Raw genomic sequence first — 22300 nt, forward strand, 5'->3', positions numbered from 1 at the left:
CGAAAGAGTACCTGGGGGGTTCGACGGTACAACGGACCACACACTTGCTTGGCTACATCGATATCAAGTGACCACCGACAGCTTGATTATCATGTCATTTGTGCGATGATCTTTCCTTTGGTTAGATCATGTCATTGTAGCCTTCGCAGCTCCACCACCTTGAGTGTCAGAATGGAGACCATGCGAGGATCCAGCTTGATCATCATCGTGAACAGTGGGTGCACGCACAGATCGAGCACCCCGACATCTAGCACTGGACCGATGCATATGATGATTTGCTTGTCCTCCATCATCACCACCACCATGCTCCTCATGCATCATATCGTCTAGCTGGCGCCACTCCCAATCAGTGGTCCATGTACCAATGCGTCGTCGCCATTCGAGGTGCCTATTATTAGGCATATCCAACACTGGTACTTTCACAGGCGCCTGCGATGACCCTCTGTGTACAGCATCCTCCGAAATCTCAACCGGTCTAGGATTCCCGAATGCTTTCTCCGGTGAAAGAATCCTATGTGCTACACGGTACCACCAGTCCAGGTACTCAGCTGACGGACCTGGATCAGCCACTCCTAGATACTCAACACAGAATTAACTCGCTGGTCCCAATGCTCATGCCATGTCCAATAATAAGAGGGGAACCACTATTTCCATCCCTGTTGTCCTTACTATGAAGATAGTATATGTTTAGGGTTGCGTCAGGTACATGTTGTATGCTACCGGGCTGTGGGAACACTCTGTCTACTTGATGCCACTCAATGACGGCAAAATATACCAGGCTAGTGACCGCCCGCCATAACCGACTGTTCTCCTTAGTCAGTATCTCCGGATGAACGACGGCAAATACGTCCAGCGAAGTATAAGGCTCCCACACAATCTGAAAGTGAGAAGAGCACGCAGCATTGTAACACTATATACAAATATGTGGGCGAAGAACTAATAAAGCATTGAAAACACAAACAAACAACTTACATCTCGACCACCCAGTCGGTCTAATGCAAGGCGATATTGGATCATTCTTTGTTCCTTCCCATCAGACATCAGTAAATAAGTGGTCTACCTAAAGGATAATAATATCACATCAAGGTTTAATTTGGGTTATAGAATGTTAATAACTTGTAACAAAGAATGAAAGACTAAGTGTATTAATGGATACATGGATGCCAACGGAAAAGAAAAGTCATCAAACCCATGCGGCCTTGGTGTCGGGAACCACCAAAAGATCCATGACTGTAGCAAATGTAGGGGACCAGCCAAGTTGGTCACATTTCTGTTGGTCACCCGACACATGCATCGGTATAGCTATGCCAATGCAGCTAAACCCTAGCAATAGCTGCCCATGTGGTCAAGTCTCACCAGAAATGGCAACCATCAAATGTGGACCCGATTCCTACTCTTGTCACCAAATAGCTGGGTCGACAACAGCATCATAATATATGCACATGCGTATATGCGCACTGTCTCCTCACTCGCATCAGCCGATAACACCCTGAACTTCTCATGGAACCATGTGAAGTGGACTGTGTACTGCTTCACCTTCTCCGGGGACGGAAGCTCACTAAATAACTCTTGGAACCACTCCCAAGCAGGTTTGCCCCCCTCGATATGTAGGTGGAAGTCTGTCAGGTACCCAGAAATAGCATTTTCATCCATGGGCAACCCCAGCTAATATGCCACATCCTGGAGCGTGATAGTGCACTCTCCAAACAACATATCAAAAGTGTGAGTCTCAAGCCGCCACCTCTCAATAAATGTACTGACCAGAGGTTCATCCATCCAGAACCAACGCGTGTTCAGCCTAGCCAAGTGGTACAAACCAGCCCTCTCCAAATAAGGTATGATCCTATCATGCAACGGCATATTCTGTTACCTCCGAATGCTATAAATAAACACACTGACTTGGCTGCATGTTGTGAAAAAATAATCGAAAACCTGATTAATTTCTAACACTTACAGATCTAAACCATAATTTATATTTCAAAACAAAAACTACGGTTGCCTAATGTATCGAATCAATTAACTAAAATATAAATATAGTTATCATATAACCACTATTACTATAAATTCTGTTCAAAAAGAGAAACAAGTATCATCATTTATATGAAATTATGCAACGAACATATGAATATTACAACAACTAACGAATGTCTAACTTTAGCATCTATAAGTCCTAGGTTCTAAAATTTAAAGTTTAAGATCTACATCTTAAATTTCAACTACGGGTCAACAAACCTTATATTATTTACTTAAAGTTTAAATCTTAAATTTCAAATAGTAAACTCTATACCTGTAAAATTTTAAGTTTAAAATTTCAAAATTTAAATAATAATTTCAAAAACTAACAACAAGACATAAATTCTACATTTCAAATTCCGATCTTAATTTTTAAATACCTAACTTCAAATTTTCTATATTTATTTTTAAACTTTAAATTTTAAATTTTAATTTTCAAACTCTAAACTAAATTAAGGTTCTGTTTTCTAATTAATATATCATGAATACTACATAAATTTATGTAAATATCCAAACGAAAAAAAAGAAACTTACCTCTTTATTGATGCCGCCGGCAATGTAAGCAACACCGTTGAGTCGGTACAAGCATCCTTCATCCACCATGGTTCCACTTGAAGAGATTGCTCCAAGAAACTCAAACTAAACCTAACTTTTTCTCTCTACCTTCTCACTACTTTCCCTCTCTATCTCACTTTCAAAATCTTCAAATGAATGATCCGCTACAACATTAAGCGGATTTTATAGTGACGTCAACTTCGAAAAAATCGCTACAGGATGTCGCAGTTTTTTCAAGAACTAATTAACTCGTAAACTGCTACGAGGTGTAACAGTTTATGCACTTGCACCATTTTAACATAAACTGTGACAGAATATAATGATTTATATACAGCCTAATTTGTAGCACGATATCGCGGTTTACGTATAATTAAAAAGTTGCATTTGCGTCTGATGCTTTAAAAAGTTATAATCTAATAACGTTTTCCTCCAAAAGTTTTAAATAAGCAACCCTACATTTTATGTATATTATTATCCATAGGCTCCATGCCCATGACTTATAATGGAGATGTAGCACGTGGCAATGTAGCATAGAGATCCACTTCAACTACCCTGTTCATATTGAAAGTTGTGTAGGATTTTACGGTCTACTAGCCGTCCATTGGTTTGTTCTGTCTATCATGCAATTCTCACGGTATCATCTTCAGCTTAGTTGATAGTTGCGTCTTTAATGATCTTTATTATGTTAGGTACTTATAATTAACATTTTGTTTAATATTATAGTTACGTCAAGCAAAGCAAAATAAGGAGTGGCATACGACTATAAATGCAGGATTTATTGTCATGACGTCTCAAAATGCCAAAACCAAACTTTGAAATCATTTCATTTCCTTTTTTAGTAGAATTAATCATATTCATATAGACAAATATACATGTACGACAGATTATACTCCTTTCACTTTTTCCTCTCTCTTCTTTTTACCCTATCAGAAACAAGTAAGAATTTCATGAACTATTGTTAGACAATGATGCATGGCGGAAGGGTATTGAATTATTGATGCTTGGATGTAAAATTTGGGATTTGAGATTATAAACTACATTTCTTATCATTAATTTCGTATCGTGGAGTTTATAAAATTTAATCTCGTTCAAAATTAATATTAAAAAATATGTTGTTTAATCTTGATTTCAGTCTATTAACATTTCTTATTAATAATAATCTTAACACATTAGTTGGCATTAAATAGGACAAAAGAAAAATAATATTTTTTAAATTTTACATAAGTCAAAATTAAAATTCACAATAATTTTGCTGGATAAAAAATTTATTTAAGCCCACATATATTTTAGATTAAAAAAAAATCTAAAGGGGCAACAGATCTTTCAAATATTTTGAGTTAATTTTTACGTTTTTGACACAAAAATGATCTAATTATAAAATTAAAAGTAATATAGTGATCTAATTAAAAAAAATTATAAAGACTTAATTATAATTTTAATAAAATTATAAAAACTAATTATATATATATATATATATATATATATATATATAAGTACTAATATTCTAAAAATATAACTAATCATTAAATTGGTAGAGTTAAAAATTAAAAAGTTCAATTGAAATTTTATTGGGGTTGAATCAGAAATAATTTCATAATCGTTGTATTTTATTTATTTTTATATTTTTGGCAAATGCCAATCTTTTAAAACAAATAAACAAAAGTACAATAATATAATTTTACTTTGTTTTTTAATTTATATATATCTTATAAATATTTATTCAAATACTTTTACAAAATTTTGAATCAAATACACAAATTATATTACTGAATACGAAATTCATTTGTTAGTTACAAGAGAAAAGAATATTTTTTGTTATTTTTGTTATATTTTAAAAATTTTTGAGAATTTATATGAAATTCGCATCATTTGAAATTATTTTTGTTAAAAATATGATAGTTTACCTATACAAATATCTTATGAGTTAGTCAATAAAGCGAAATTAAATGAGCACATGCATTGTCCACGCTTCAAATCCCTAATACAAGGCAAAATTTACCCTAGTTAAAAATTCTAGACTAAAGCCCCAACACAAAACTATATATGTATCTTGCAAGTTACAACTCATTAAACTTTAACATGTTGAAGGACAACATTATAATCTTCATGTTCTTCTCAAAAATCCTGGAGGGACAAATAGTTTAAGAATTACTATAATAAATAAAGCAAGACATATAAATGATAATAATGGTTGATATAAAGTCTACTCACAATATAGTACTAACAAACTGAAAACTAATGGTGTCAATATGTTTGACTCTATAGGACTTTGGCTCTATTTTAAAGAGCCAGAAGAATAAAAAGCACTATAATTAATAGGGTCAAATTTAAAAAAAATTCTTAGGACTAAGTTTTAGGGCCAACCCATGGGTCACCTAATCTTTTTTTTTTTTTTTTTTTTTTACATTCTCTATCTCAACAATACACATAAAACTTATTAAAATTTATTAGTTTGTTCTATCCCTTTGTCATTTTTATGCGTTAGAAAATAAAAAAATTGAAAAATAAATGTTAATAATGTGCATTGATCATATTAAATCCAACTTTTAACTATATACATCAAGAAATCAAACATGGCATTCACTATCTCATCATCCTTTTCCTTACTCTTTAGTATCTACCATTGATAATGTCTCTAGAAAATCAAAATAAAGTTGACACAAAAATTCATCATCTAAAATCATGAATGTTAAGGGGGATGCATCGTTTCTGTTGACACTTCTTCTTCATAAATTTCACCAATTTCATCATCTAAAATCAACCAATTAAAAAAATAGTTAGAAACTCAATTTAAAATATTATTTGAAAAAAATAGCATAAATGTTTAACATCATGATTTGGAACAAATCCACATAACCAACTCCTTCTGCAAATAAGCATTTGGACATGCTCATGAAGAATGAAACTTCTGTATTTTGTTAAAACACTTCCACCAATACTGAATGCAGACTCAGATGCTACCATAGTAATGGGAATACTTAAAACATCTCTGGCTATAACTGACAGAGTGGGAAACCTATCCTCATTAATCTTCCAAAAATTCAACACATCATACTTCAAGTCATCTTCATTGGTGTGAATCAAACCTTCTTTTAGATAAATCTCTAATTCATCTTTATCCTTGAAAGTTTGGGTTTCACAGTCAAATTCTCTGAACTCCTAAAAGATGTAGTATAAAGATTATTTAAGTAATGAATAAACATAATAGGAGAAAAATAATACTATATTAAAATTAAATACCTTCATCACCATTTTGCTCTTCTTTGTAAGCCTTCCTTCTTCAGGTAACTTAGGTGATTGGTTACTACTTTGAAAAATTGTTGAACCACCAAAAGTATTTATATACTCTCCATACAACCTTTTAAATTTCTCCAATTCTTCATTTTGCCTTCAATTCAAAGGTTGAAGGATCTAGTTTTTTTATAACAAAACCTCAAGAACTTTAACTTTAATTGAGGATCAAGAATTACCCCAAAAGCCAAGACAGTGCTATAATCCTTCCAATATTTATCAAACTTCATCTTCATTCTGAAAGCAATGTTCATAATAACAACATCATCACAAGTTTGATTGTCTTCCAAAAGACATTTAATTTTCCAAACTTGCATAAAATACAAATTTGATGTTGGATATGATGAACCCGAAATGAGGTTTGTAGTTTCATAAAATGGCTCTAAAAATTCACACATTTTTTTTGCTAAGCTCCATTCTTCATTTGTCAGACAATCTTTATAAGCTCCATCTACAACACTAAGGATGTCAAATGCTTTTTCAAATTTAATTGCACTTTCTAACATCATATATGTAGAATTCCATCAAGTTGGAATATTTGATTTTAGACCAACACCATCAATTTCAGCTTGCTGCACACAATCTTTAAATTTCATCATTCTCCCATCAGAAACTTTCACATATTTCACACTCTCTCTGATTTTAAATAAAGCTCCAGCAGCCACCTTTAACCCTTCTTGCATAATCAAATTTAAAATGTGAGCGGAGCAACGTACATGAAAATATTCTCCATCACCAAGCAAACTATTCTTCTTACGTAGATGAGTTTTTAAGATATTTTGCATGTTGTCATTTGCAGAAGCATTATCTAAAGTAACAGAATACTTTCTTATCAATACCCCATTGCTTCAAAGAGTTAAATAAGACTGCTTCCAGATCAGTTCCAGTATGGGGAGGAATCATTCGAAAAAAATTCAAAATTTTACTCACTAGTCGCCAATTCTCATCAACAAAATGAGCTGTCAGACAAATATATCCTTCAGTGGTAGATGCTGTCCACACATCAGATGTCAAACAAATTCTATTAGGTATCCTAGACATCTTCTGCTTCAATTTCTCTTTCTCTGTTGAATAAATCATTTTAAGATCTAAAACTAAAGTATTTTTAGAAGGCATTATAATCGTTGGACTAATGTAATTAATCCAATCTCTAATACCCTCATACTCGACAAAGCTAAACACAAGATCATGTTTTGCTATAGCCTGAGCGAGTTTTTTTCGATGAACATTCTAATCAATTTTGGTTGGAAGACCCTCTATATCATCAACAAATCTAATACTGAGGGGTATAGATTTACAAGAAATCATATGACGACTTAGATGAGATGTCCCGTAACCATTCTTAGTTTTCAGATTTTTTCCAATTTTGTATTCATGATGACAAAAATTGCATTCAACCTTTTCAATACCATCTCTGTCTTTTTCAATCTTCTTAAAAAACCTCCAAATATTAGATTTTTTACCAGAATCAAACACTACCAGAAGCTTGAACAGGAGTCTCAGAAATAATCTCATCATCCATGTTTATAAATTTCCTAATCATATCCAAATAATGTGTATTAAAATTCTATAGCAACAACAACAACATTCATTGATTCATATTAATTATTCATCTTATCTAAATAGGCATATGCAACTGTAAAATTCAACAAATTAAACTAATATAACAACTATATACACATTAAAAATGACTAAAAAAGCTACCTTCTATGAGATTATGTGCTTATATAAAAACATTTAATCACAGAAGTCTTTCACCAATATTAAGGGAGGGGGGGAATATTGTCAACTCTTTAAGTCTTTCATCAATTCGAAATTAACACAGTAGACACTAGACAATACAAAATATTCAGAAATCCCAACAATGAAGCAAATCAAAATCTGCACACTTAGCAGCAACGAGCAAATAGCAATGAGAAAAAAGGAGCTCTTGACAAAGAGTTACGTACCTACTTAATCCAAAAATACAATTCCAACATTGAAGCACCTAAGTTTTATTATCTCCCTTATTTTTTCCGATTTATATACTTCCTCGTCTCTCTCAAACCCAACTATTTATCATCAAAAGTTGCTCAATGGTATCATCAACCAGCAATCAAACACAAAATAAACAAAATCTTAATGCAAATAAGTGAATAATTTACATACGTGCAAGGTGAATTGCATACACATGTTACAGATTAATAATCTCTACACCCAAACAACTATCTCCAATCCAAATAAGTTTGAAAAATGATTTACTACAATTTTTCAAAGTTGCTTCATTGTGACAAGTTTGAACTAAAAAACCTGCAAGATATTCACACTCTATATTTACTTTAAATTCTAAAATGATCGCAATACTCTCAAATCTAGTATCACGAAACTCTGTTAAACCACCTTTTACAGTTGTTTTCATGTGAGTATTATTCGTGTAGAATGTGTTACAATATTTGGAAGTCATTGTCCTATATTAAAAATATTGTAGCACCCTTCTTGCAAAAAATTATTGCTAGCCTTACTAAGCTCTAATCACCATAAAATTTGATATTCACAAACTAAATTCACAAGCTTTAAAAGAAACTAGATTCACAAACTTATCAAAATTTGGATTATGTAATAAAATTCCGCATAATTCTAACTTTTGCCAACCATCAACTTCAACCATAAAATCTTGTTTTAATTAATTTTAAGAGCACAAATCCAATTTTAATACTCCATTTACCTAGGATAAATATTTCAAAAAGGTTAAATTGAAATCTTTCCCTAAAATTATCATATTTTGGATTCACCAACTATTAAGTAAATAGGTTTCTTACTATATAAGCAAACTTACTAACACTGATCAGAAGTCTAATATGAAACTCAAACACATCTAATCTCACACTAGTGAAGTAGTGAATAGTAATCATGTAGTCAATTCTCATCCTAACTCAACTTTGATTCTCAATTCCATAATCTCCTTTTGGGAAGAAATTGAAAACAAGTTCATAGTTCACAATTCAGGTTCACAGTTCACAATTTATAGTTCAACCATTTTGAAATCACCCACCTCAGTTTATTAACAAGAGAATTAAAATGGGTGATGCAAACAAACAAAGAAGAAACTCAGAGAGGGATAGAAAACGAATACTACAAAAAATTCTAGTTAAAACGGTGGTCTTTTTGGGTATTTACGGTGGTTTGAACCGACATTATTACCAGAAACGGCTGTTTTCGAAAGCGACATAATTTTGGGTGCCATTCTGGTTATTACGGCGGTTTTCTGAAAATTGCCACAATTTCCTGGGGTTAAAACGGCGGTTTTCTACTGGGTTAAAATGGCAGTTCAAACCGCCGTTATTTCCAGGTTAAAACGGCGGTTTAAGGGTTGGTTAAAATGGCGTTTGAAACCGCCATTTTTACCAGGTGAAAACGGCGTTTTTGGTTGGTTAAAACGGCATTTTTGAACCGCCGGGTTACCCTGACAAGACATTTTTATTGGTTAAAATGGCATTTAAAACTGCCATTTTTACCGAATTAAAATGGCGTTTCATACTATTTAAAATGGCAATTACAAACCGCCCTTTTTTCCGAATAAAAGTGACAATTTTTATCGTTTAAAAAAGCAATTTTTACCGTCATTTTTATCGCGTTAAACAAATAATTTTTTTATTAAAATTTCACAATAACCAAAAATCATAACCCATAAACAAAATATTATATAACTCATAAACAAAGTATTAAACATAATATATGATTCTTTAGTATTGGAAATAAAAACTAATAACTCATATACAAAGTATCAAACATAACATGATTTTTTAACTATATACATACAACGATAACAATTTCTTATATATACACAAAACAATGTTTACTGAAGCCAAGTTTTCATTACGTAAATCCTTGTAAAATCTTTGTTCCAAGTTATCAGTAATCTGCCAAGAGAAAATACAACAAAAAATTAGTAATGACAATTCAATATTAAAAATAATAACTAAAAAAATCAGAACCTAAATTGATTCATCAGTACATGTTTATATATAAGATATCCCAATGAAATTAGGTGAGACTGGGCACGAATAAAAAAAAATATACGACAAATATTTTTTTTACTTAAATTGATTCATCCACACCCTTTCTTTTTAGCTCCTTGCTCTTTCAATGAAGCCAGGCACATGCTTTAAGCTGTTATAAAATGGAAATGGAAAAATCTCATATCTCAATATCAGAACTTCATAAAAAAAACAAGTGAAGCAACAAAAGGTAGAGCCTAAAATTATAGAGGATTCAACCCCAAGAAAATTAATAGAATAACCAAGTTGACTTGTTACTTAGTTATGCAATTAAAAATACTTACCTCAAAAACCCATATAGGAAAGCTGACAGTTCCTTTAATGTGATTAGATTTGAAAATGTTTCAGGTAGTTCTCCAGTGAAATTGTTAAAGAGGTAAGATGCCTGTAGCATTTAGAAATACCATGTGTGTATATATATATATATATGGAAAGTTATCAGGTATGGCAATAAAAAAAAGAGGAATACGGTATGCATTGTACGAATAGGTAGCCAAAGAAAAATTTGTCTTGTAGTGAACCCTGAATAGACAAAAGTAACCCTAGCAAAGTACTTGAAATGTCATAATTATCCAGCTTAAAATAGTTAATAGGCCGTGGCTAAAATAGAATGGTGAAAGAGGGCTTAGGCCTTGAGTCTTGTGTTGAGTAATGGGCATTCACACTCCCACCCCTCTTCTATCTGAAATTGAAAGGAATGAAGAACTGAATCCCTAGCCACCCGGTGACCCAGCCCTGCCGCCGTTAGTCACGTCCACCACCGTAGCCACCTCAACTCTGCAGCCCCCATCGCGTGTGGGAGTCCGGCGCCGTCGCAAGAGCGTGAGGTCATCTCCTCTGTTCGAGCGCGCTCTCACTTTGTTCACCGTGCGTCTGTCACCACCACCGTGCCCCTCGCCACCGTCTCCTCTGTTCGTGCTTCCCTCGCCGGTGTGAGGTAGGTCTTGTCGTTTTCTCCATTTTGCAATTTTTTTAATTGTGTATTCTAGAAAGAGTATTGCGGTTTTCATTTACGGGATTACTGGTTCTGAAATTTCTGATTTCATATTCTAGTAATTATTGGTGTCTTCGTTACAATGTTCATGACCTCTGTGATCTTATATTCTATGTTATATTCTGTGACTAGGAATCATTTGGTTTGGTTAATTACTTAATTTTGTTCATGATTTTTGTTTGCTGGATTTTGAATGTTGTTTGTTGTGACTTGGAGTCATTTTGTTTGCTTAATCTCACTGTGAGGTCACTATGTGTTCGCCGTTCATCTCTCGTCATCTCTTCGGTAGGCTGATGCTTCTTCATTTTCATCTCGTTTTGTAATTAATTTTTAAGATTCTCCAGTTATAATAGTCTTAGGTCCCTTCAACTTGATATTGAACATTTTCCTCTGTTAGATACTTAGGTAGTTGATAATTATGACAAGCCAAAATTATCAACATTCCAATTTGAGGTAAAGGCTGTAGATTTTGTTTGTATGCCAAATTTGGTGACCTTGCCCAGTGGCTTCAAGGATCTATGAAGCCGTTACAGTATCTATTCGTTGGAAGATGCATCAATTGTGTGGCGGTTGTTGAGTGGCTACCAAATATGGATTCAATTTTATTTTTGTTGCTGATGTGTATGTTGATTCAGAAATCGAATTTATGGGAATTGTTGCTGATTATGGGAATTTTTGTTGATTTTCTGATGCATTGATGTACTGAACGAGGCACTTTTATTGTTGCAAATGAAGCAACAGTAACTATTACTTTTAGTTTTTTATTGAGTTAAATAAAATAAATTTAATTTTCTGTTAGTCTAGCTTGATGGTGTTTATATATTTTTTTTCTATGTGTTTGATCAGTAAGTGAATTTAATAGTATTTGTTATGTGTGTATGTAATTATAGGTTGTTTTGTTAAGTTATTTTTTTGTTATTTAAATATTTAATTATGATTTTGTATTATTGATGCTAAAATTCTAGCATTATCGTTCTAAATGTTGAATATCTTAATTTGAATTGAAATATTAATTTTATATTTCATAAGGATCATAGATTGTAATATAATTTGCACTTCTTGATGAGGACAGTATCAATTATAAGAAATTGTTTGGTCACTTGAATTATGGTCCCCCTAAATAATTAGTGTACGTCCGCCCATGCAGGAAATGTCACTGGACATTGGCATGGACGAGGCGGCCTCTGGAACAAGATATTTAGATGATGGTGGTGACCTGGGCAATGATGTACGTGACAGCGGTTTAGTACGGCCGGAGGAGGTGATGGAGATGTTGTTTAACTCTCCCGACAAGGCTTAACAACGTCCCTGACACCAACGATGCACTCCACGAACGTATATTCGACCTTGACCAGCTCCGACATCATCGTGACAACGGTGCCAGTTCACTACTAGAAAACTAGTTATTACAGACAGATATTTCCGACGGATTTTATCCCACTGAAATACAGACGGAATTTCAGAGGGATTTTTTTGTCAAAAAACAAAAAAATAGATTAGTATAAATTACAGACGGAAAAGAGAATCCGTCTATAATTCTGTCGGAAAAATTAATTTTTTTTCCGTGCGAGTGGTTACAGACGGATTTTCCGTCTGTAATTTAAATGAAATCCGTCGGAAATATTGAAAACCCTAGTTGAAGATTAACTCCATTCACTCGCCATTCACACCTAGTTACTCGCCATTCACTCCATTCACTCGCCATTCACTTCGCCCTGCACCCTGCCGCCCACAGCCACCGCAGTCTCTGCCACCACTGCAGCCACGCAGCCCCCGCATCAGCCCTCGCAGCTCCCCGCAACCCCCACAGCCTCGCAGCCCCTCAGCGGCACAGCCACCGCGCAGCCCCTACACAGACACAACCTCCACCGCCACCGTAGAAGATCCGTCGCCGTCGGATTCCGAGCTTCTTTTCGTTCCAGATCAGCGCTTTCTTTGTCAGATTCCCTTCGCGCAGCTGGTAGATCGCAAACCCTAACTTTTCTATTCGTTCGTATTTTGTATTTTTCTTCAGCTGACGCTTCTTTTTGCTCGTTACTCTCTCACGAAATCGATTGTTTCGTTTTCTTCGTTAATCAATTTTTTATTCATAATTGTTCATAAGCAATGATAATATTGAATGCTGTCTACTTTGTGAATTTAATTTTGTTCATAAAATGTCTATTAAGCAGTTCATAATTTTGTTCATAATTTTGCACAGGTATATCTGAAGTTGCAAGATCTTCAGAAAAGAGAAGGCGAGGTTGGAAGAAAGAAAGTTCTTCAATACACTCGATATGCGTCAGTTGGATTTGCAATTGTACAGGTCAGGAAATTTGTGATCTATGTGAACACTGTATTTTCTCTTGACTCATGTTTAGATTTAAAATTCTCATCTTTTTAAAACTCATATCTTCTTTATTCTAACTTAAAATACTCTCTTTTTAAATTTTTAAAATGTCTACTTTTCTGATGAAGTTGTTATAATCATCACTCCTATTTTTTCATTTCAGGCAATTGGCCAAGTCCTCTTTTTACGTCCTTATGTGAATGACTTTAGTACCGAGTGGGTTCTTTCATCTATTATCTTGTTAATTCTTGTTATAATCAGAAGAAGATTCTTGATTAGACAAACTTGTTAGTGCTTTAAGAGTATAATTATTAGCTTTGAGTGTGTATATTGGCTGTATAACTTTTAATGCCATTAATGCCTGTGCTTCCCATTGAGAACTCTATGCTGCTCATTATCTTATTTCTACGGTCTCTGACGGGGTGTTTTCTTCGTTTTAGCTGAAGCAGACATGCAGAAATTGAGTCATGCGTTAAAAGTACATTCAGAAACAGAGAAGCAATTGAGAATGTCAAAGAATCAAAGAACATGGTTCACAGCAGCGCTTCTACAATTAAGTGCCAAAGAATATCCACCTGCTGATGCAACTGATGACAAGTTATATTTGAAAGGTGCTACCAATAGAGGTGAGCTTGACTTTTCCCTTCCTTATATGGTGTTGGCAAAATTGGAGTGGTTTCATATTGTTGAACTTTCTTCTCTAAGCTTGTCTTCAAATGGATACAGATGGTGATTTCTGTAGTACTTCATCAACAGGGGAGAGCTTGAAGAACATTGCTACAGGTCAATGTGATGAAAAGTCATATAGATTAGGATTGCAAGAGGATCAGAAAAGAACTTTGGATTCCATATGGTATAAAGCTACAGAGATATGCCAATCGAGCCGGCTCAAGGCTTTTCTCAGGAAGCAGGGAAAGTTATCTTCGCTTTGTGTCAATCAAGGTACATTTGCACTCATGTAGCTACGATTTCTTTTTCCAACCATCTTCAAAATTTATGGCATCATATTGTAATCTCTTCCTACTATGTGGTTAGTTTCTTTTATGTTTGTTTATGTAGAAATTTAAGTTTTATGGAGTTTATTTAGGTTTTATGTTTGCAGAATTTTATTTTTTTAAATTTATTATTCTAATATTTATTCCATTAACTTCAAATGTTGAGCCATAATTTAATTATCAGAAACTAAATAAATAAATAATGGAGATGTTCGGTAAGTCGGGTACCGGACGGTTCGGGTTGGGACCCTGAGGTCAACGCTTGAAATGGTGGAGAGGCTCGTCTGGTCGCGGTTTCCTGGTCCCGGGAATGCGAGGTCCCGAGCACTTCGCGTGCAGAGGGGGGGGTGCCACCTGCAAAGACACTCCGACGCTCTTGTCAGAATATGTGCAGGCGGAAAGGAGGTGGTGTAAAGAATGTAACGTACCTTGGGGGGAGAGCCAGTCTCCCCCTTATATACATGTCAGTAGTGGGCCCCTCCAGTGGTCAGGCCCATACCCCCAAGGGCGCTGTCCCACGGCTGTGTGCAAGCCGTACGGGACGCGTGTCCGAATCGGGTGGAGGACGCGTTATTGGGCCGGCGGGAACTCGGGTCGGATTAACCCGTGTGAGTTTGGGCCAGGCCGTAATAGTGCCCCCGACGCGTCAGCGATGGCCGTGAGGGCCATTGGTGGCGCGTGATGTCTACGTTCGTACGTTGTCGTTGGGTCGGCTGATCGTGGGAGAGACGCATCTCTTGTGCGCGTGTCTCTTGATCTGCTGTGCCATCTGTTTGCCGTTTCGTTTTCCGCGCTGGGCATTTAATGCTCATAATGATTTGAAAAAACCCGTGCGCAAAGACTATCTTGCCCCTGCTTCCTTTCGCGCTTTTGGAGGTGGTTTTTAAACAGTTTTCTCCCTGTCCACCTCCCACTCTTACTATTTCCAACTCCTTCTCTCCCTAACATCCAAAGCTTCCAGTGCGAACTCCCTCCTGCTTCAACTTTCAGTCCAAGTTTCCTTCATCGTTCCAGGTAATTTCCTGGCTTCTTTCCTTTGGTATCTGTGTTATGTCCTGTTGTTGTGCGATTGTTGCTTGCATTTGTTGCATGGCTAGTTTATTTTTGTTGAAGGGTTTTTCAATGTTGGGGTAGGTGAGTTAGGGAAGGGGTACCATTCCAGGATAGGTTTTTTGGGTGGTTTGTGTGGTAGGCGTAGTTTTTAGCCGTGTCTGGTCATGATTGAGTTGAACAGGCGTAGTTTCTGAGTTTTTTCGGGCTCCCGACCTCATAGACTAACGGAGTGGTACCCCGCTGTAGGTATGCCTCGCGTTGTCTCCCGGTCTTCCGGATCTGGTACGGCTTACGACCCGTATGCTTGGGTGACTGATGATATAAGGAGCTCACCCAACCAGATGGGTTTGGAGGAATTGACGGAGTTCCGGCAAGCCGGCTACTTGTGTGGGGGGACTGACGAAGAGGCCAACTACGAGGCCATTGTCCCCGCTCCCCATGAGCGTATTTATGAGCTCAATTTTCACTCTCCTCGTGTCCCCGATTGGATCTGGTTTTATAAGTCCATGTTCACGCAAGTTGGCGTTCGGATACCGTTTTCCGAGTTTCAAATGGCGCTGCTGAACCGGATATCCGTCCCCCCGTCTCAGCTTCATCCGAACAGTTGGGCTTCGATCCGCTGCTTCGAAATGGTCTGCGAGTACTTGGAGCTGCCGGCGTCGGTGGACATTTTTCTTTTTTATTTCAACCTTACCAACCCCTCCAAACAGGGGAAGGCGAGGAAAGGGTTTCTTTCTTTCCGTGCTGCCCAGGGTAGGAAGATTTTTAGCCTTTTTGAGGACTCCTACCATGGTTTTAAGGATAAGTATTTCAAGGTTCGTCCCGTCAAGGGTCGTCACCCCTTCTGGTTGTCGTTAGAGGGGGAGCGCCTTATCCAGACTTACTGGAGTTTTGGCGCGGGGTCGAATCCTTTCGTCAAAGTGTCGTACAAAAGGTTGTCGGCTGTAGATAGACAGATAGCTGACGTCCTTCTTGCTATCTTTGAAAAGAACCCCGTGAACCCACATCTTCTTATGGGTGAGCGGGAGGCCGCCAGGAGCTATATTCGTGAGTTGTCTTCTTTGTTTGCCTATGTTTCTTAGTCGTTGTTTTTCTCTTTCCGATCTAACGACTAATCGTGCTTGTTGTTTGCTGCAGTGGAAATGTCTGCCACCGTGACCGGTCTTGAGAATCTGATGAAGACCTTTTTTGAGGCAAGTGATGACGAGAATGCCCAAGAGAAGGACGTTGGTAAGTCGGAGGGTCCTTCAGGGGAGAAAGAGAGTCAGGCATCCCCTACCCGAGATACCGAAACGTCGGGAAAACAGACCGTAGGGGGTCAGGCTTCCCCTACCCGCGATGAAGGGCCCGCTGATGGGCACGTGACTCTCACCCCTCATCCGGACAGTGACGTGGAGCTTATCCATACTCCCAAGAAGCGAAAGATGTCTTCCAGCCCGGAAGGGGCCCTTACCATAATGGAGAGGAACTTTGATGCTACCAAATTCATTGACTCCCAACTGATACCCGGGACAGAAGAGCATTTTCATGAAACCGAGCTGTCCGGGCAGGCGAGGTGGATGTATCGCACCTTGCTTCGTGGGGCCGTGATAGCTCGGAAGGCCGAATTTGAGTTATCCGGTATGGAGGCGCTTCGGAGGAAGCTTGAGTCCTCTGCTAAGGCGAACAATGACTTTAAGGCTCAAGTTGAGCTCCCCCAAGGTCAGCTGTCCGAGATGGGGGGGAAGCTCAGTGCTGCTGAGGAGAAGTCGTCGTTTGTTGCGGAGAGGTTGAAGGCGTCCGATGAGACCGTGGCCCGGCTTCTTGAGCGTGAGATGACATTGGAGGGTCAACTGAACGCTGCTCAGGGTCGGGTTGTCGCCTTGGAAAAGGAGCGGGAGCAGGCCGTCTCGGAGGCGAAGGCCGCTAAAGCAGAGGCCGCTGAGCTTAAGAAGAAGCTTAAGGTGGCCAAGGAGCAAGGGAAGAATGCTATCTTGATGACCGAAGATGCCCTGAAGGCTCAGCTGAGGATTCCTGCTCCTGATTTCGAGACGTCGTCAATTGGTGTTTTCAAGACTATCCAGGACGGAAAAATTGTTGATATGCCGAGGAAGTGAAGTCTTGTAACTTAGGATATTTTGTCGTTTTGTTTGTTTTGAACAATTTACTTGTCCGTTCCATATTTTGACGCTTTATAAGTTATCGTCGTTTGATTGCTGTGATTTGTACTTATTTCGTTGTTTTGTCGTGTTGCCGTTAGCGTGTTACCGTTTATTCTGGGCGGGCTTATTTCTTGTGCCCGTCTCGCCGTTTTCACATTTGGTAACAGTTTGGACCGATTTGGTCGCGTCGTCGTCGAATTGGTTGAGGCCTATGAGCCGTCTGGCTTCCAGGGTGATCAATCCCGGGGTGCCGTTTTAGGTTTTAGTAATGTGAAACAGATGTGAAGTAAGAAAGTTTTATCAAGTAAAAAATTTGAACAAGTGAAAATTACTCGTCAGTTGGGCAAGTATTTGACCAAGTAATTAAACAAGATGAATTAACGTGTAGATAGGGCAAATATCAGCTATCTGGTTAGGCTCCCTGGTCGGTGAGCCGGTGGGTCAGGAGTAGAACCTCTTTAGGTTACCTGCGTTCCATGTTCTGGGTATTTCCTTGCCGTCGAGTTTTTCGAGTTTGTAAGCGCCTTTGCCGAGTACCTCCCTTACCCTGTAGGGACCTTCCCAATTTGCCGCCAGCTTACCTTCTCCTGGGGTCGGGACGCCGATGTCGTTGCGCCGCAAGACGAGGTCCTTTTCCTCGAAGTCTCGTTTGAGGATTTTTGCGTTGTAACGCAGGGTTATTCTTTGTTTCAGCGCCGCTTCTGTTAGGTGGGCCATCTCCCTTGTTTCTTCAATCAGGTCTTTCTCGACCGCTTCGCTCATCCCCGCGAGTAGTAGTCGGGGACTTGGTTCGCCGATTTCGACTGGTATTACCGCGTCGACCCCGTATGTTAGGCGAAAGGGAGTTTCCCCCGTGGCACTTTGCTCGGTTGTCCGGTAGGACCATAAGACGGAGGGGAGTTCGTCAGCCCAGTTTCCTTTCTTACTGTCTAGGCGTTTCTTTAGGCCAAGAAGGATGACTTTGTTTGCGGCCTCTACCTGCCCGTTTGTTTGGGGGTGTTCTATTGAGGAAAACTTTTGCTTTATCCCTAAGCCAGAGAGGAATTCCATGAACTTCTTGTCGGTGAACTGGGTCCCGTTGTCTGAGATAACGACCTCCGGGATACCGAAACGGGTTATCACCTGCCTCCACATGAACTTCCGGCAGTTGGAGGACGATATCGTGGCTAGCGGTTCAGCCTCTATCCATTTGGTATAGTAGTCAATGGCCACAATGAGGTATTTGACTTGTCCTGGGCCGACCGGGAAAGGTCCCAGGAGGTCGACTCCCCATTGTGCAAAAGGTCGTGTAGTCGTTAGCGAGCTTAGCTCGGAGGCCGGTGCCTTGTGGAAGTTGGCGTTTTGTTGACACTTCGTGCATTTTCTGACGAATTCCTTTGAGTCCTTCATCATTGTCGGCCAGTAGTATCCTGCTCGAATGAGCTTCCTTGCTAGGGCTTTGCCCCCGATATGGTGTCCGCAACACCCCTCATGGACTTCCCTGAGCACGTAGTCCGTTTGGTCGGGGTGTAAACACTTCAATAGGGGCTGGCTAAGTCCCTTTTTGAATAGTTGTCCCTGTATGATTGCATATCTGGCCGCCTCCCTTCTCAAAGCTTTGGCTACTTTCTCGTCTTCGGGTAACTTGCCGAGTTCCAGGAAGTTGGTGATGGGGTCTAGCCATGAGGGGCTCGACTCCGTCAAGTGGAGGGCGACCGTTGGTTCCTTTATCATGCCCTGGATTAGCGACCGGTTGCCCGATCCTGGCTTTGTGCTCGCCAGCTTCGACAGGAGGTTTGCCCGTGTGTTCCTTTCTCTTGGAACGTGCTGGACGATGACCTCCTGGAACTGTCTTGTCATTTCCTTAACCTTTTCCAAGTATTTTTGGAGGAGGGGGTCCCGGGCTTGGTAGCTTCCGTTTACCTGTGAGGTGACGACTTGGGAGTCGCTGCATACTTCGACCCTCGTCACCCCGACTTCCCGAGCCAACATTAGTCCGCCTAGGAGAGCCTCATATTCTGCTTGGTTGTTCGACACTGGGAACTCGAACTTGGTCGATTGCTCGTAGATGACCCCTGCTGGGCTTTCCAAGATGACCCCTGCTCCTCTGGACGTTTGGTTGGAGGCTCCGTCGACATGAAGCCTCCACCGTGTGTCTGTTTCTTCGGGAGGATCCCCTGTTACCTCCACCAAAAAGTCTGCCATTGCCTGGGCTTTGATTGCAAGTCGGGGCTCATACTGTAGGTCATATTGCGAGAGCTCGATGGCCCAGGTCATCATCCTACCAGCCAAGTCAGGTTTTTGCAGTATTTGTCGAATCGCCTGATCTGTCCTCACGACTATACGGTGACTCTGGAAGTATTGTCTTAACCTTCGGGAGGACACTAGGAGCGCCAGCGCCAGTTTTTCCAGTTTGCTGTACCTCAGCTCTGGTCCCTGGAGTGCCTTGCTCACGAAGTAAACGGGCTGTTGTGTCTTTGCCACTTCTGTAACGAGGACCGCGGCAAGCGCTTCCTCGGTTACTGACAGGTAGAGGTAGAGCGGTTCTCCGGCTCTGGGTTTCCTGAGAACTGGTGGTGCCGCCAAGATTTCCTTGAAGTGGTTGAATGCCTCTTCGCAAGCTGGGGTCCATTCGAACGTTATTCCCTTTCTTATTAAATTGAAGAAGGGTAGGGCTCTTGCTGCCGATGCACCGAGGAAGCGGGATAAAGCTGTCAGTCTTCCGGCAAGCCTCTGGACGTCTTTGATGCAACCCGGACTCTTCATCTGAAGGACCGCTTGGCACTTTTCGGGATTGGCTTCCACTCCTCTTTGAGTGATCATGAAGCCCAGGAACTTTCCGGCCTCCATGGCGAACGCGCATTTGAGCGGATTAAGCCTCATGTCGTGTTGTCGTAGGGACGAGAAAACGCCGTTAAGGTCGCTCAGGAGATCGTCAGGTCGTGCGGTCTTCGCGAGTATGTCATCCACATAGACTTCTACTGTTTTGCCCATGAGTTCGCTGAATATCTTATTCATCAACCTTTGGTACGTGGCTCCGGCATTTTTTAGACCAAACGGCATTACCTTGTAACAATAGATGCCCCCTGGCGTTATGAACGCCGTTTTTTCCTCGTCGGGTCGGTGCATCGGTATCTGATTGTACCCTGAGTAGGCGTCCATGAAGCTCAGATATCTGTACCCTGCCGCTGCGTCGACGAGTGCATCAATATTAGGTAGGGGGTAGCAGTCCTTGGGACAAGCCTTGTTGAGGTCAGAGTAGTATACGCACATTCTCCACCTCCCGTTGTGTTTTTTAACCAGAACCACATTCGACAACCAAGTCGAGTAGTCCAGTTCCCGGATGAATCCCGCTTCTAAGAGGCTGGCCGTTTGCTTGGCCACCTCTTCCGCCCTTTCCTGCGACATTTTTCTCCTTCTCTGGGCCACTGGTTTGGCTCCTGCCTTTACGGCCAGGTGATGCGACATGAGCTGGGGATCTATCCCGGGCATGTCGGCAGGTGTCCAGGCAAAGAGGTCGGCGTTGGCCCTGATCATTTCCATCAAAGGCTCTTTTATCTCGTGGGGGAGGTTTCTGTTTATGAATGTGAATTTATCGTCCTCCTCGCCGACTCTGAACTTTTCCAAGTCTCCTTCTGGCTCTGGTCTGGGTTTGTCGTCTACCCTGGCATCCAGGTCGGCCAGGAAGACCCCTGACGCTTCTTTGGATTTCTTTCTGAGAGAAAGGCTGGCGTGGTCGCAAGCGACCGCCGTTTCCAAGTCGCCTCTGAGGGATCCCACGGATCCGTCATCGGTGATGAACTTCATCACCAGTAGTTTCGTACTGATAGCTGCCCCCAAGTCGTTAATGGTCTTTCTCCCCAGGATGATGTTATAAGCCGTCGAATCTCGTAATATCACAAAGTCTGCCATGACTATTCTTCTTCTTTGCCCTAGTCCCACAGAGGTCGGGAGTGTGATGATTCCGTCCGGCTTGATGAAGTGGTCACCTAACCCTACCACACTGTGTTGGTGGGTCGTCAGGTCGGAATCTCTCAATCCCAAGGCATCGAAAACGTTTCGGAACATGATATTTGAGTCTGCCCCTGTGTCTACCAGGATTCGTTTGACGAGGCCAGTTCCGACCTTAGCCGTGATGACCATGGGCGGACTTTCCGGCGCCTCATCGAACCATTGATCCTCCGGGCCGAAAGAGATAGTTGGGAGACCCTTAAGACTTCTAACGGGTGAGGTGGAGATCGCTAGGACCTTGGCGTCTTTTTTCTGTGCCGATTTCGACTTCGGGGCGGTATTTCTGGCCGTTACCACGTTTACCACCGTGAGGCCGTGGTCGTCACCTTCTGGTTCTTGTCGTCACCTCGTTGGTCGGGATCTATCTTCGGTGTCATGGTCTCGGTTGCGTCTCCTTGGTTCCCTTATAAGGTGGGCGAAATCGGCGAGTTTGCCGTCCCTGATAGCTTGCTCGAGGGCGTCTTTTAGGTCAAAGCAGTCTTGGGTCTTGTGCCCGTGACCCTTGTGATACTCGCAGTAGAGGTTCTTGTTTCCTCCCGTCCTGTCCTTCAGTGGTCGGGGCTTCGCCAGTATCCCCTTTTCTGCTATCTGTTGGTAAACTTCTGTGATCGATGCCGTGAGGGGGGTGTAGTTGGTGAACTTCCCAACTCGGGGGAACGGTTTGGGTGGTTTACTCGGGCCGCCGTCCCTGGCGTGTTCCTTTGGTCTTTCTCTAGCTTCGAAGTGCCGGGCTTGGTTATAGGCCGGCTGCCGTTTATTGGCAGCCACCACCCGGCTGACTTCCTCGTCGTTAATGTATTCTTTGGCCACGCACTGGATCTCTTGCATTGTCCAGACGGGCTTTGTGGTGAGGTGTTTCCTGAAGTCCTCATTCGAGAGTCCGTTCGTTAAACACAAACTTG

General features: G+C 40.3%; 1 long non-coding RNA gene across 1 annotated transcript; it reads left to right on the forward strand.

Annotated features, from left to right (window-relative positions):
* The first annotated feature begins 13135 nt into the window (after nucleotides 1–13135).
* LOC110267832 (uncharacterized) lies at nucleotides 13136–13692 on the forward strand. Its single transcript, XR_002355771.2, has 3 exons — nucleotides 13136–13195; nucleotides 13383–13435; nucleotides 13660–13692. It is a non-coding gene; the product is annotated as an uncharacterized LOC110267832 (long non-coding RNA).
* Nucleotides 13693–22300: the final 8608 nt, after the last annotated feature.

The sequence above is a fragment of the Arachis ipaensis genome, chromosome B10 (genome assembly GCF_059453495.1).
Source record: "Arachis ipaensis isolate K30076 ecotype BB chromosome B10, ASM5945349v1, whole genome shotgun sequence".
Classification (NCBI taxonomy): Eukaryota; Viridiplantae; Streptophyta; class Magnoliopsida; order Fabales; family Fabaceae; genus Arachis; species Arachis ipaensis.